The sequence below is a fragment of the Momordica charantia genome, assembly GCF_013281855.1.
Source record: "Momordica charantia cultivar OHB3-1 chromosome 7 unlocalized genomic scaffold, Mcharantia_2.0 BLBB01000007.1, whole genome shotgun sequence".
Classification (NCBI taxonomy): domain Eukaryota; kingdom Viridiplantae; phylum Streptophyta; class Magnoliopsida; order Cucurbitales; family Cucurbitaceae; genus Momordica; species Momordica charantia.
Window position 1 is genome coordinate 9051800 of NW_028275165.1, and position 12170 is coordinate 9063969.

Here is a 12170-nt window from a genome sequence, read left to right on the forward strand (position 1 = left end):
AAGATCCTTACTCCCATATCAAATATTTGATTGAAATAGCTAATGCATTTCAACTTCCTGGTGTCTCTGAGGATGCACTAAGATTAAAAATGTTTCCTTTTTCTCTCAGGGACGATGCAAGGATTTGGCTAAACGCGCTAGAACCAAATTCTATCAACACGTGGGCGGAATTGAAGGAGAAATTTTTGGCAAAGTACCACACGTTGACAAGGAACACAGACCTTCGAGAGGACATTGTGTCTTTTAGACTGAAGGATAATGAAGCAATACAAGAAGCTTGAGAGCGTTTTAAGGAGTTACTGAGAAGATGCCCAAGCCATGGATTGCCCACATGTGTGCAGATTGAACAGTTCTATAGAGGATTGGATCGTTCATCGAGAATGATGTTGAACACTGCAGCCAATGGCTCGTTGTTAGAAAAGTTTGTTAATGAGATCGTTAATATCTTAAACAATATGACAGACATTAATGACCAAGGTTAAGTATCAGCCGGAGTCTTTGAGTTGGACACAATAGCTTTAATGCAACCCAAATGGCGACTATGGACCATATGTTAAAGCAGCTGACAATGGAGAAGGAAACTAAAACCGCCACTTCGGCGATGCTTGAACCTTCTCCTGTTTTACAAATTTCAGATATATCTTATGTCTATTGTGGTGATAACCACTTGTATGAGAATTGTCCAGCTAATTCAGCATCTATTTTCTATGTAAGTCAAGGTGCCCAGCGGAATTTCAATTCATATTCCAACACCTACAATCCTGGATGGATGCACCATTCAAACTTTTCTTGGAGTAACCAAGGAGGAGCTAGTAGTGGTGCATAAGCACTCGCTCAACAATTCAAACAAAATTACACTCCTCTTGGTTTTCTAACTCAAGCGGCGTCGCAATCTCAACAATAAAATCAGCAAAGAACTCAAAATACTACTCAGTAAGGTGGTAGCAACACAAGTTTTGAGGCCATGATGAAAGAATTCATGACAAGAAGTGAAGCTACAACAAAAGAGTTCGTGACAAGAACTAATGCTGCGATAAGAAACTTGGAGATGCAAGTGAGGCAAATAACGAATGACCGAAAATCTAGATCGCAAGGTACATTGCTTGGACACATGGAAAATACTAAACGAGAAGGAAAAGAGCAATGTAAGGCAGTCATCACAAGAAGCGGACTGAGTTAGGAAGGACCATCACTACCAGCTGAAGGAGACGATGTAACTACACCTGTTGCCGCATCCACTCCACCACCAAAAGAGAAGGAAGAACCAGTAAGTTCAAATGAAAACAACAAATGTAAGCAAGTAGTGTCTTGCACTACTCCACATGTAGGTAACTTTAAGATTCCTCCACATTTCCCCCAAAGGTTAATTAAAAAGAATCAGGATAGTCATTTTAAGAAGTTCTTTGAGATTATAAAACAGTTGCATATTAATATACCTCTCATAGATGCTCTAGAACAAATGCCTAAATACACCAAGTTTTTAAAAGACGTAATATCTAGGCGTAAGAAATTAGGTGAGTATGATACGGTAGCCTTAACAAAGTGTAGTAGTGATGCTCTAGGGAATCCATTGCCTGTTAAGTGGAAGGATCCAAGTAGTTTTACTATCCCTTGCTCGATAGGTGGTAAGAATCTAGGAAGTGATGGATAATATACATACATGTGCAGCGGAAGTGAGCAAGAATCGAAATAACAATCTAAATGCATAATACAACCTAGGATTAAACATGCATGATCGTACATTATGATGCTTAGAGATAAGTAGAGAAAAATACAAACCTTTGTAGCTTTTCAAAAATCTTCAAATAGCTCCAATGAAGGACCACCAAGAGATCTTCCTAGCTATTCTCAAGGCTTGGAATAGAGTGGTGGGACTCTTTTTAGAGAAGGAAAAATTTAGAGAAAAGTGGAGCTAAAAAGAGTTATGTAAGCTTTTTTTTTTTTGAAAAAAAACCAAAGCCTTTAATGTTTGAACAAAGGCCTTCTTAAATAAGCAAATTACATGCAACTCTTGCATGTCAAAGTTCACCAAAAGCTTACAACACATATTCCACTTATGCATGGCATGGCTAAGTGTCAAAATGCATGTCTAAGTTCACCAAAAGCTTACAACACACATCCCACTCATGCATGGCATGGCTAAGTGTCAAAATGCATGTCTAAGTTCACCAAAAGCTTACAACACACATTTCACTTATGCATGCATGGCTAAGTGTCAAAAAGTGGATTTTTGAGATTATTTAAATGTTTCACTCAACAAGTTAGTGGAATTTTCCACCAACTTGGTTAAAAACATTATCTTAATCTACTTTAGTCAACCTTTGACTTTCTCTGGTCAAAGTCAACTATTTGACTTTTTCCAAAATCCGATGTTTGATGAAATCCATGCCTCCGATTATGAATCCACATTCATAATTTTAATATTTAAATCCTATTTAAATATTTTGTCCAAATTTCTCAAATTGATATCATATATCAATTACTTAATCATATCTCATATGATTAACCTAATTCGTACGATTCGAATTATTCCTTCAAAATATTCCAAGTTTATTCCTATATGAGCTAGCTAGGGGATCTTATGGACCTACAGATTATGAGCTCCAACGATCCGAGATTAACCGGTTAAACTCTTTAACCTAGTTAACCAACATTCGTTAACTACCGGGTCACTACACTAAAGCCCGTAGCTGCACTCTCTTCACTGTAGATATATTATGTCCATTTGATATAACCATCATCGGTAAGTCGACCCTTCACAAGTTGTTCGTAATTACAACTAGGTCAAAATACCGCTTTACTCATGTAATTACCTCTTGCTCCTTAGAAAAGGAACGAAAACCAAGTAGCATATCATTTGTCTAGGTTAGAATCTTCCTTGCAGCATGATAGTTGTGATATATTAAAGAGCATTTTGTTGATGAACATATGTTAGCTATTTATGAAGTCCCTTCGTATGCTGATTATGCGAACTATCTGGTTAGCAATATAATTCCTGATGATTTGAGTAAGCACCAAATAAAGATGTTCTTTCATAATGTTAGGTTTTATAGATGAGATGAACCTTTCTTGTTTAAACTAGGACCTGATAATATTCTTCGTAGGTGTGTCGCTGAGCATGAATAGAAGGAGATTCTGGAGGTGTGCAACAACTCACCATATGGTGGACATTTTGCAGGACGTAAAACTGCAGCGAAGGTTCTCCAAAGTGATTTATTTCTGCCGTCATTATTTCGAGATGCTCACATATTCGCTCAAGGTTGTGACCGCTGTCAAAGATCATGTAACTTATCACGGAAACATGAGATGCCCTTAAACCCAATATTTGAAGTAGAACTTTTCGATGTTTGGGGCATCGACTTCATGTGTCAGTTCCCACCTTCATTCGGTAAGAATTACATTCTCTTGGCTGTTGATTATGTCTTGAAATGGGTTGAGGCTTTGGCCACCCCTACCAATGATGCCAAGGTAGTTTCCCTCTTCTTGCAAAAGTTTATTTTCACTAGATATGGTACACATAGATGCTTGATTAGTTATAAGGGCACACACTTTTTAAATAGGACAGTGAGCAATTTGTTGAAAAAGTATAACATTCACCATAACATTACTACTGCATATCACCCTCAAACTAATGGACTAGCAGAGATATCAAATAGGGCAATAAAGTCAATTTTAGAGAAGTCTTTGAATGTGAATAGGAAGGACTGTGTTAAGAAACCCTTGAGAGTTGGATCTAAGAACCTTGCTAACGAACAAGACCCATAGAACTCAATCCCAAAAACCCCGAAAACAAGTATGGAATCAACCCAAGGAAAAGTTTTAGAACGGATTACCTTGATGATAAATATCAGGAGTAGAGAAAACTTGTTTCTAAACTCGTGATTCGAATCACTCCACAAGAGGTATGATCAACACCGCTTGAATGATCCTAACATGCAAATTCTAAAGACACAAGAAATTGCACAAGAAATGGGAGATAAAGCTCTCAACCAAGCTAATGAGAAAACTCACTTTTCATTCAACTTCAAATTGTGTTACAACAAGACATCTCAAGGCTATATATAGCCATCCTAGCAAGCCATATGAAAAGTCTTAAGAAAATGAAAAGACTTGTAACTTACAAGAAATGAAAAGACTTGTAAATGAAAAGACATAACTTACGAGAAATGAAAAGACAAGCAAATGAAAAGGTTAAGAACATGGAAAGCCAACCAAAATAATTGCAATCCCGTCCATAATGAGGGATGTGAGTGTTTGACTTGGTTTTTGAATTAAATGAGTTGACTTTGACTTGTCTTGATGGAGTTGACTTTGACCTTGACCAAGTGGACTTTAACTTGCCATAAAAACACTTAAAAATGCATAACTTGCACCAAATTGAAGTGCATAGTTCCAACTTCTTGCACATCTTCCTTTATTTCTCTTGTCGAGTTCAAGAATGCTTGGACACGAAGTAGCAAAGCTTGTTGAAGTTTCCTAGCTCTCGATCTTGTAATCGGTCCATGAGGCATAACAACGGTAGCTCCTTGGTTCATATCAGACTGGGCTATGAAACTAGATGACGCTTTATGGGCTTATATAACTCTGTTAGGCATGTCCCCATATCGCATTGTTTTTGGTAAAGCATGTCATCTTCCACTAGAGCTAGAACATAGTGCATTATGGGCTACGCGGAAACTAAATTTTGATTATGTTGCTGCAGGTGAAGCGAGATTGCTCTAGTTACATGAGTTGGATGAGTTTCGTAAATTTTCTTATGAGAATACAAAGATGCATAAAGAGCAAACCAAAAAGTGGCATGATAAAAAGATAATGGACAACAATTTAGAACGTGGAAACTTAGTTTCGCTATTTAACTCTAGATTAAGGTTGTTTCCAGGTAAGCTTAAGTCTAGATGGTCGGGCCCATTCATAGTTGAACATGTTTATCCCCATGGAGCGATAGATTTAAGGGGCTGCAAAGGTAATATCTTTAAGGTAAATGGGCATCGGGTCAAGAAATATTATGATGAGTATATTGACAGAGGTAAAACCTTTGTATTACTGAAAGACCCGTGAAAAAACAGGGGAAACAGTCCCTCGGACAATTTGGGGGGCGTTTTTATGTAAAATATTTTTTATCTTCTTTTTGCGAAATTTTTACATTTTCTTTAAGGCTTTTTGGTGTAGATTCCAAATCTATTTTTTTTTTCATTTGAATTTTGAAGGATCAATATCTAACCCTTGTCAAAATTGCTCCAGGCGCAATTTAAGAGAAAAAAAATCGATTTTTGAGTTATGGATTAGGGCTTTCGTGGGCTTCATGTGGGTTATGTTTAAATGGGATTTGGGTTGTTTTAAAATAAAAAATAGGCCAAATTGTTGACCCAATTGTGTTTTTAATATGTTTTAAAACATAACACAAATAGCTCTAGGATTTCAAATTTCCCCCATTCACGATTTTTCACCAAGATTTCCTCACTTTTTTTCAAATCTTCCCTCAAGAAATCTCAAAGAATTTCAAAGTTTCTCTCATCTCTGTCCTTTTTTCGGCACACTTAGGGTTTATTGGAGGGATTTTTCGTTGTTCATCGTGAAGCAAGCTCAAGAACCATGGAAGGTTCATCTTCCTCTTAGCCATACGACAAAGAGAAGGAGAAGAATAAAGTGTTGTTGCCTCCACCTACTAAACCGGGTATGCTCTTGAACCTCCTAGGATTTCTCATGAAAAGCTAGTTTTTGATCCTAGGGAACAACGAAGAAAATATGAGAAAGCTTTAAGAATGAACCCTAGAAGAAATTTATCCATACGTGAAACAAATTTCAAAAAAATCAATATGGAATCTCATGATGATAGGGTTAATAAAGAAGGTTCTAGTAAGAAGAAATTACGGAGAGTTAATAAAGTCTATCTTCGTAAAAATCAATGTTTAGAGGAAAAAAGGTGGTGCCTTAGATGAGGAAATTGCTAGAATTCTTGAGAGAGCGGAGATGTGTAGTAAAAATAAAGAAATTAGGGATAAGGAGAATGAAATAATTTATACTAAAGTTGAGGAACTAGACATAAAATGGCAAGAATTCATGGAAAACTCGAAGAAAGTGAGTGGGGAGATTCAACTTGAGTTAAATAGCATGAGTATGTGTTATAGGGTGAATATTTCTCAAGATAACCTCATTTCCGAGTCTTTATAAATGTTTATCCCTCCCTCTCTTTCCACTACTGTTGCTGTGTAACGCCCCGCGTTTTCTGACTCGTTTATTTTAAGAGATAAATAGTGTCTTTGGATTTTTCCTTAAGTTGATAACTTTAATTCTTGGATTTTATAGTTTTTAAATTCTAATTTTTGGCTAAATTAGAATTAAGTTTAATTTCATTGGATTGAGATAATTTAAGTTGTCAACCTATGTAGGAGATTTTTAGTTAAATCTTAAATTCACTGTTTTTAGGATATTTTTTTCCTAATTATACTTTGTCTTTGAATTATTATTCTTGGGTTTTAGAGTTTCAGTTAACTATTTTAATTCGGGTTGTTGTGGGTTTTATTTGATTTCTAAAGTATAATTATTGGGCTTATTGTTTTAGGCCATTGTGTTTTTTTTAGTTGGGCCTCCTTTAAGAATAAGGGATTGGGCTTTTAGTATTAAAGACAAATAAAGGAAAAGGGACATGAAGAGAAAATTAAAACAAGGAACTCTAGGTCCCCTCCCTTATTTCTTCTTCTTCCTCCTCCTCTTCCTCCCAACACCTGTAGCCGCCCCTCACCTTGTGGTTCCATCCTCGCCGCCCAACCATCCCCATCTCCGGCGAAGCAGCGAACGGCGGTGACGGCAGCTTAACGGAGCAGCAGTGGAACGCGAACGGACCCTCTTCGATGGTGCAGCTCTTCTATCAGCGGCGGCGTTGGCATTAGATCCGTCGATCTCTGGCGAGCCGTTTCTCCTCAATCGAGCTCGACACCCAGACCTAGTTTGGTCGATTGGTTTCGCGTCGATCTCTCTCTCCCGGACGAAGCACGGCAACCCCGTGCGTGAAGTTTCTCCAGCGTGGTTCTTTCCCCGTGCAACGAGCAAACACCCACGACGGCGCTTTCACCTGCAGCGACACACAAGCCGAGCGTTTTCCTTGCAGCAGCTGCAGTGGATCCCTCCGGTGAAATATGTAGCGCTGGCACCCAAGACCCGTCGGCAACGAAGTGGCACGAGGTTCCGACGCAACGCCCACGCTATTCTCCGATTAGAGCTTGTGGCCAAAACACGAACCCACGTATCCGACGACTCGTTTTGCAATCCCGACGCCAACAGTAGCAGATTCGCGAAGGTTTCTTTGCTCCAGCGACACTTGGTGTTGACCCATCCTTGTTCGGAGTTGGTTTCGAGTTACCCGCCCCTATTCGGATTCAAATAGACGTTACCCATTGCTTTTCGACAACGGACCAGCAAGCGCGAAGGCTTTCGAACTTGGATTTGGGAGCCCGAACCTCCTTGGCGTCGACCCACGCATAACCCAGGAGGTTTTACTGTGAGTTAGTAGGTAACGATTCACCAAAACTTAGTTTCGAAGCAAATTAAGTGTTTTTGAGTTGGTTTCTAACCCAAGTTTGGTTGCTTTGATTTAGGGAATCCTTTGGCGAGATTTAGCAGTGTGTTAGGACCCGTGTGTAAGTAGTTCTTACTTTGGGGATGTTTGTTGTATGAATATGTATAAATTGTTTGGTGCTTTCGGCGTGTTTATTATTTATTAATATGTAAGTTGATTGTGTCTTTGTGAATATTGGCTAATGATTATAAGTAGTTTGAATGAAATCATTTTGGTTCTGGTTGTTTATAATTGATTTGCTTTTCGTTGTTGGATTTGATGCTTACTGGTATTTCTGAAAGCATTATGGATTATGAATGATTTTATCGTTGTATGGTTATGTTCATAAAAGCATACTGAAATAATGTGGGAGAAATCTGTTGTGTTGCGCATGCATGGGGACCTGTCATTTCATTTTTTTTAGCTTACTGTTTTTGGTTCCGGAAGCATGCTGGTTTTATTGTGAGTTGAGTTCTGCATGGGTCATGGCCTAGAAATTATGTAGTAGGACTCTGGTGAGAGTTCCGGGATGTAATAAAGTAAATGGAGAACTAACAGGGACAAAAAGGCTAGCACGTCACTAGTTCGGTATCGAGGCTCCAGGTGCAAAGGTCGGGGATCGATACCCCAACTTGGTAGAGATGAGTGACGAGGCTCCGGGTACAAAGGGTCGGGGGTCGACACGGTGATTCTATTTTGTTGAATTAATATTGGGTCTTGATGTGGTGGCGGTCAAGGACCAAGACGTTGAGTAGCCGTCGATACCTTGGGGATAAATGTCAAGGGTCGATGCACAGTTCAAGGCTTTGGGGATAAATGGCAAGGTCGAACGCCAAACTTCTGTAGATGAGTGTCGGGCCTTGGGGATAAATGGCAAGGGCTGATACGATTCGAAGAGTTATACTTGGAGGACTAATATAATGTGATGCACAGTTTGAAGCCTTGGGGATAAATGGCAAGGTCGAACGCCAAGCCTCTGTAGATGAGTGTCGGGCCTTGGGCATAAATGACAAGGGCTGATACGATTCGAAGAGTTAGACTTGGAGGACTAATATAATGTGATGCACAGTTTGAAGCCTTGGGGATAAATGGCAAGGTCGAACGCCAAGCCTCTGTAGATGAGTGTCGGGCCTTGGGGATAAATGGCAAGGACCGATACGATTCGAGGAGTTAGACTTGGAGGACTAACATAGTGTGATAGGTTAGGAGTTGCTTGGATGCCAAGGACCAATACGTTTGGTATTAGTTGAGGCCTTGGGGATAAATGTCAAGGTCCAACGTCGAGCACCGTAGAGAAGCGTGGCTGTCTTGGCTATGTGAGGTCAGGGGTCGGTACGACTCGAAGGAGTAAGTCTTGGAGGAACTAGGAAAGAGAACTAGTGAATTGAGATGTAAGGATGAGTTTGACATGCATGGTGCATGATTAGTTAAACTTATGCACAAACTGCTTCATTTAATATGTTTCGTTTTATTTAAATCTTGAAGTTATTGACAAGCATGATATGTGGATTCTTTGCTAAGCATGCTGTTTGTGCGTGACCCCTCAAGTATGTAATGCTTACTGGGTACCGTGGTTGTACTCACCCCTTATTTTCACCAGACTTGTAGGTAACAGGGTTACTCTTTGGAATGGTGGTGGCGAGGAAGAGGCTTGATCGGAAAGACCATTAGCTATGCTGCGTGCAATTAATTTCTTTTAGTTAGGATAGTTGTGGCTATTTAATCTTGTAGTTGAGTTGTTAGTGGTTGGTTTTGTTTAGTTTTGTTGTCTAAAGGATGTTTTGAGGTTGCCAATTCATTATTCTTTTTAGAACATTAATTTTGTTAGCTTTTTGAACTACGGGATTGTAACCTACTTAGGATATTTATGAATACATTTGTTTAAGTTGATTGTACTTGAATTAGTTTTTGCTTCATTGCCATTCGAGATGTTAATATTCATTTAGTGGATGGTTTATGGTTAGTAAAGGTTTCCTTGAAGGGTTTGGTTAATGTGAAGTCGGTATTAAATGGTTTATCTGTATAGGATTTGAGTTTCTCTTAAATCTTTAGTGTTGTTGTTCTGATTGTTCAAGCTCTCGTGAGTGTTGAAATTAGAGTAGCGCAAGAGAAGCATGGTAGCTTTATTGCTTAGTATTGTTGTGAAGATAATTCTCTTGTTTATGTGAAAATTTTAGGTAGTCTTAGTAACGGTCCTTGTTTGGAAATGGTGAAAATCCTTGGGCGCTACATGTTGTGTATGTTGAAGGTCAATAACAGGTTAGTGGAGACTCAGAACATGACACGGAGCCCTTGGAGCATTCAGATTCGGCCACGGTCGAAATTCAGTGCCAAATTGCGTCTGGCGCAATTTTGGATGAAACTCCACTAGCCACTCTACAAGGTATTTGGTCTCCATCTTTTCCAAATCCTATCTTGACTAAAACGAGCCTAGTTTTTGATGATTTATAACAGGAAAGGACAACGTCGAAAATTACCGAAATTTTGGTGACGTTGAATGAAGCAGGAGAGAACATCAATTGGAGGATGATGGAAATAGTGGGGCAGCACAAGGACAATTGAATGTTGAAGAAGAAAATGAGGATCTTGGAGAATTACCCCAAGAAGTGCATGTAAATGATTTTGAAGATGAAGAAGACAATGATGATATCTCTAAATATGAAGTGAGAGTACGAACTCTGGTGCACGAATCTTAGCAACATAGAGAGGAGGCCCCTACATAAGAGCAAGAAGGAATATCCAGTCTTATGGATATCCCCTAGTGAGGCCATGAAGGAATCATCTTCCTCTTCTTCACAAGGTACAACCCCTTATATTTGTTGAGTTTGATTTTTTATGACCTAAATTTTGTTGCTAATGCAGATACCTCAGATGAGGAAGTGAGCTTGACTGAAGTGGTGAAGAAAACATAAAAGAAGAAGACGGTGGCAGAAATTGCGCCAGACGCAGTTTCTAGGCCTAGGTCTGGGTTGGGGATTTTCGATCAAGGCCTTCCGATCAGGTTCTGTGATCGTGATTGGATTTTTGTTTTAATGCTGGTTGGTAGGAATATTGAGTCGACGTTTCGGGCCAGTCTCACCCACACAGATCAAAGGACGAGCCTTCACGAGCAGGAGTCCATAACGCACTTTGGATTGAGAATGAGTTGCTTGGTCATCCTAAGAAATATCAATTTTTTAGTTAACGGTGTTACATCTAAAGATTGGCTATTTCGCGGTCCAGTCTTATACAAACTCATTGTATAGGATACTCTCACTCGCATGTCTGCACACGAACGACCTGGTTCGAGTCGTCCGAAACATTTACAGAGTGGGTCGTATCCATAGTGTTGCCAGGATAAGGTACCCAGTCTTATCCATATACTATAGGCCCTTTAGGTTATTCACAGACATTATTTACTTGTATATCAGGGGTATATCAAATATATACCTAGTATATCAGGGGTATATTAAATATATACCGAGAATATCAAATGTACACCCAATAAATCTACTGTCCCGGTTACATGATAATAACCTTCGATGTTTAGTTTATTGGATTTTGGACAATGAAATGCTATGAATTCAGCAACAAATTGATTGAATAAAACTTTATTGAATAGACATTTGTTTTTACATAAATACAAACTACAAGTTTAGGGCAACGCACCCAACATAGGGTGCTATAGGGGTAGAAGAGCCACTCGAAGAGGTGAACGAAGAGGAACCCGATTCTACTGAACAAACACCATCAAGAGTAAAAAGGGTGAGATTGAAGGTGAGAAGGCCCAACTTCACTACATGTGATATCCTAGTTGAGAGGGGTTTTGATGAAGCGCAAGAGCCCGTCCCCGAATATGTTAGGAGGAGGCTTGTGGAAAATGGTTGGGAGAAGTTGTTTGCCCCAACTACACGTGTATCAGAGGCCTTGGTCAAAGAGTTTTATGTTGTTATCAATCCCAACCAAGGGGATGTAGTTAGAGTATGGGGTAAAGTGGTAAAATTCTCGCCTTTCATTATTAATACTCACTATGGTTTGTTGGATGTCTTTAATGCAGAAGGTAATGAAATTTTGCTGCATCCATCGGACGAGCAAGTGGATGAGGCGCGTAGGCTTATTTGTCGACCACACAAGACATGTACCGTTTCAACAATGGGGAAGCTTTCCCTAAAGCCCCTTGACATCAATGAGCAAGCAACGGTTTGGACGTATGTGGTGAAGAACCAGTTGATCCCCACTTCTCACGATTCCTCCATTAAGCGCGATAGGGCGATGATGGTGTACATCTTCATGAAGGGCATTGAGTTCAACTTTGGGGAGCTCATAAGGAACGAGATACGGAGTTGCTCGGAGAAAATGGTAGGTCCCCTTGTTTTTCCTGGATTAATAACTGAGTTGTATTTGCAGGCGGGAGTAGAGGCTGATGACGCAAATGTAATGACGCCTAAAAAGCTGTTCACATCCCTAAGGAGAGTTCAGTGATATTCGCTTGTTCAAGAGGGAGATTCTCTCATTACCATCACGGATCATGAGACCCGAGGAGTGGTAACTAGGGAGCGGTATGACGAGCTTAGGCACAAGTACGAGCTTCTTTTGGCGACTCAACATGCCACATGTGTGTTCCTCAATAAGGTAT

General features: G+C 39.6%; 1 non-coding gene across 1 annotated transcript; it reads right to left on the bottom strand.

Annotated features, from left to right (window-relative positions):
* Positions 1-218: 218 nt before the first annotated feature.
* Positions 219-325, bottom strand: LOC148210271 (small nucleolar RNA R71). Its single transcript, XR_015792517.1, has one exon. It is a non-coding gene; the product is annotated as a small nucleolar RNA R71 (small nucleolar RNA).
* Positions 326-12170: the final 11845 nt, after the last annotated feature.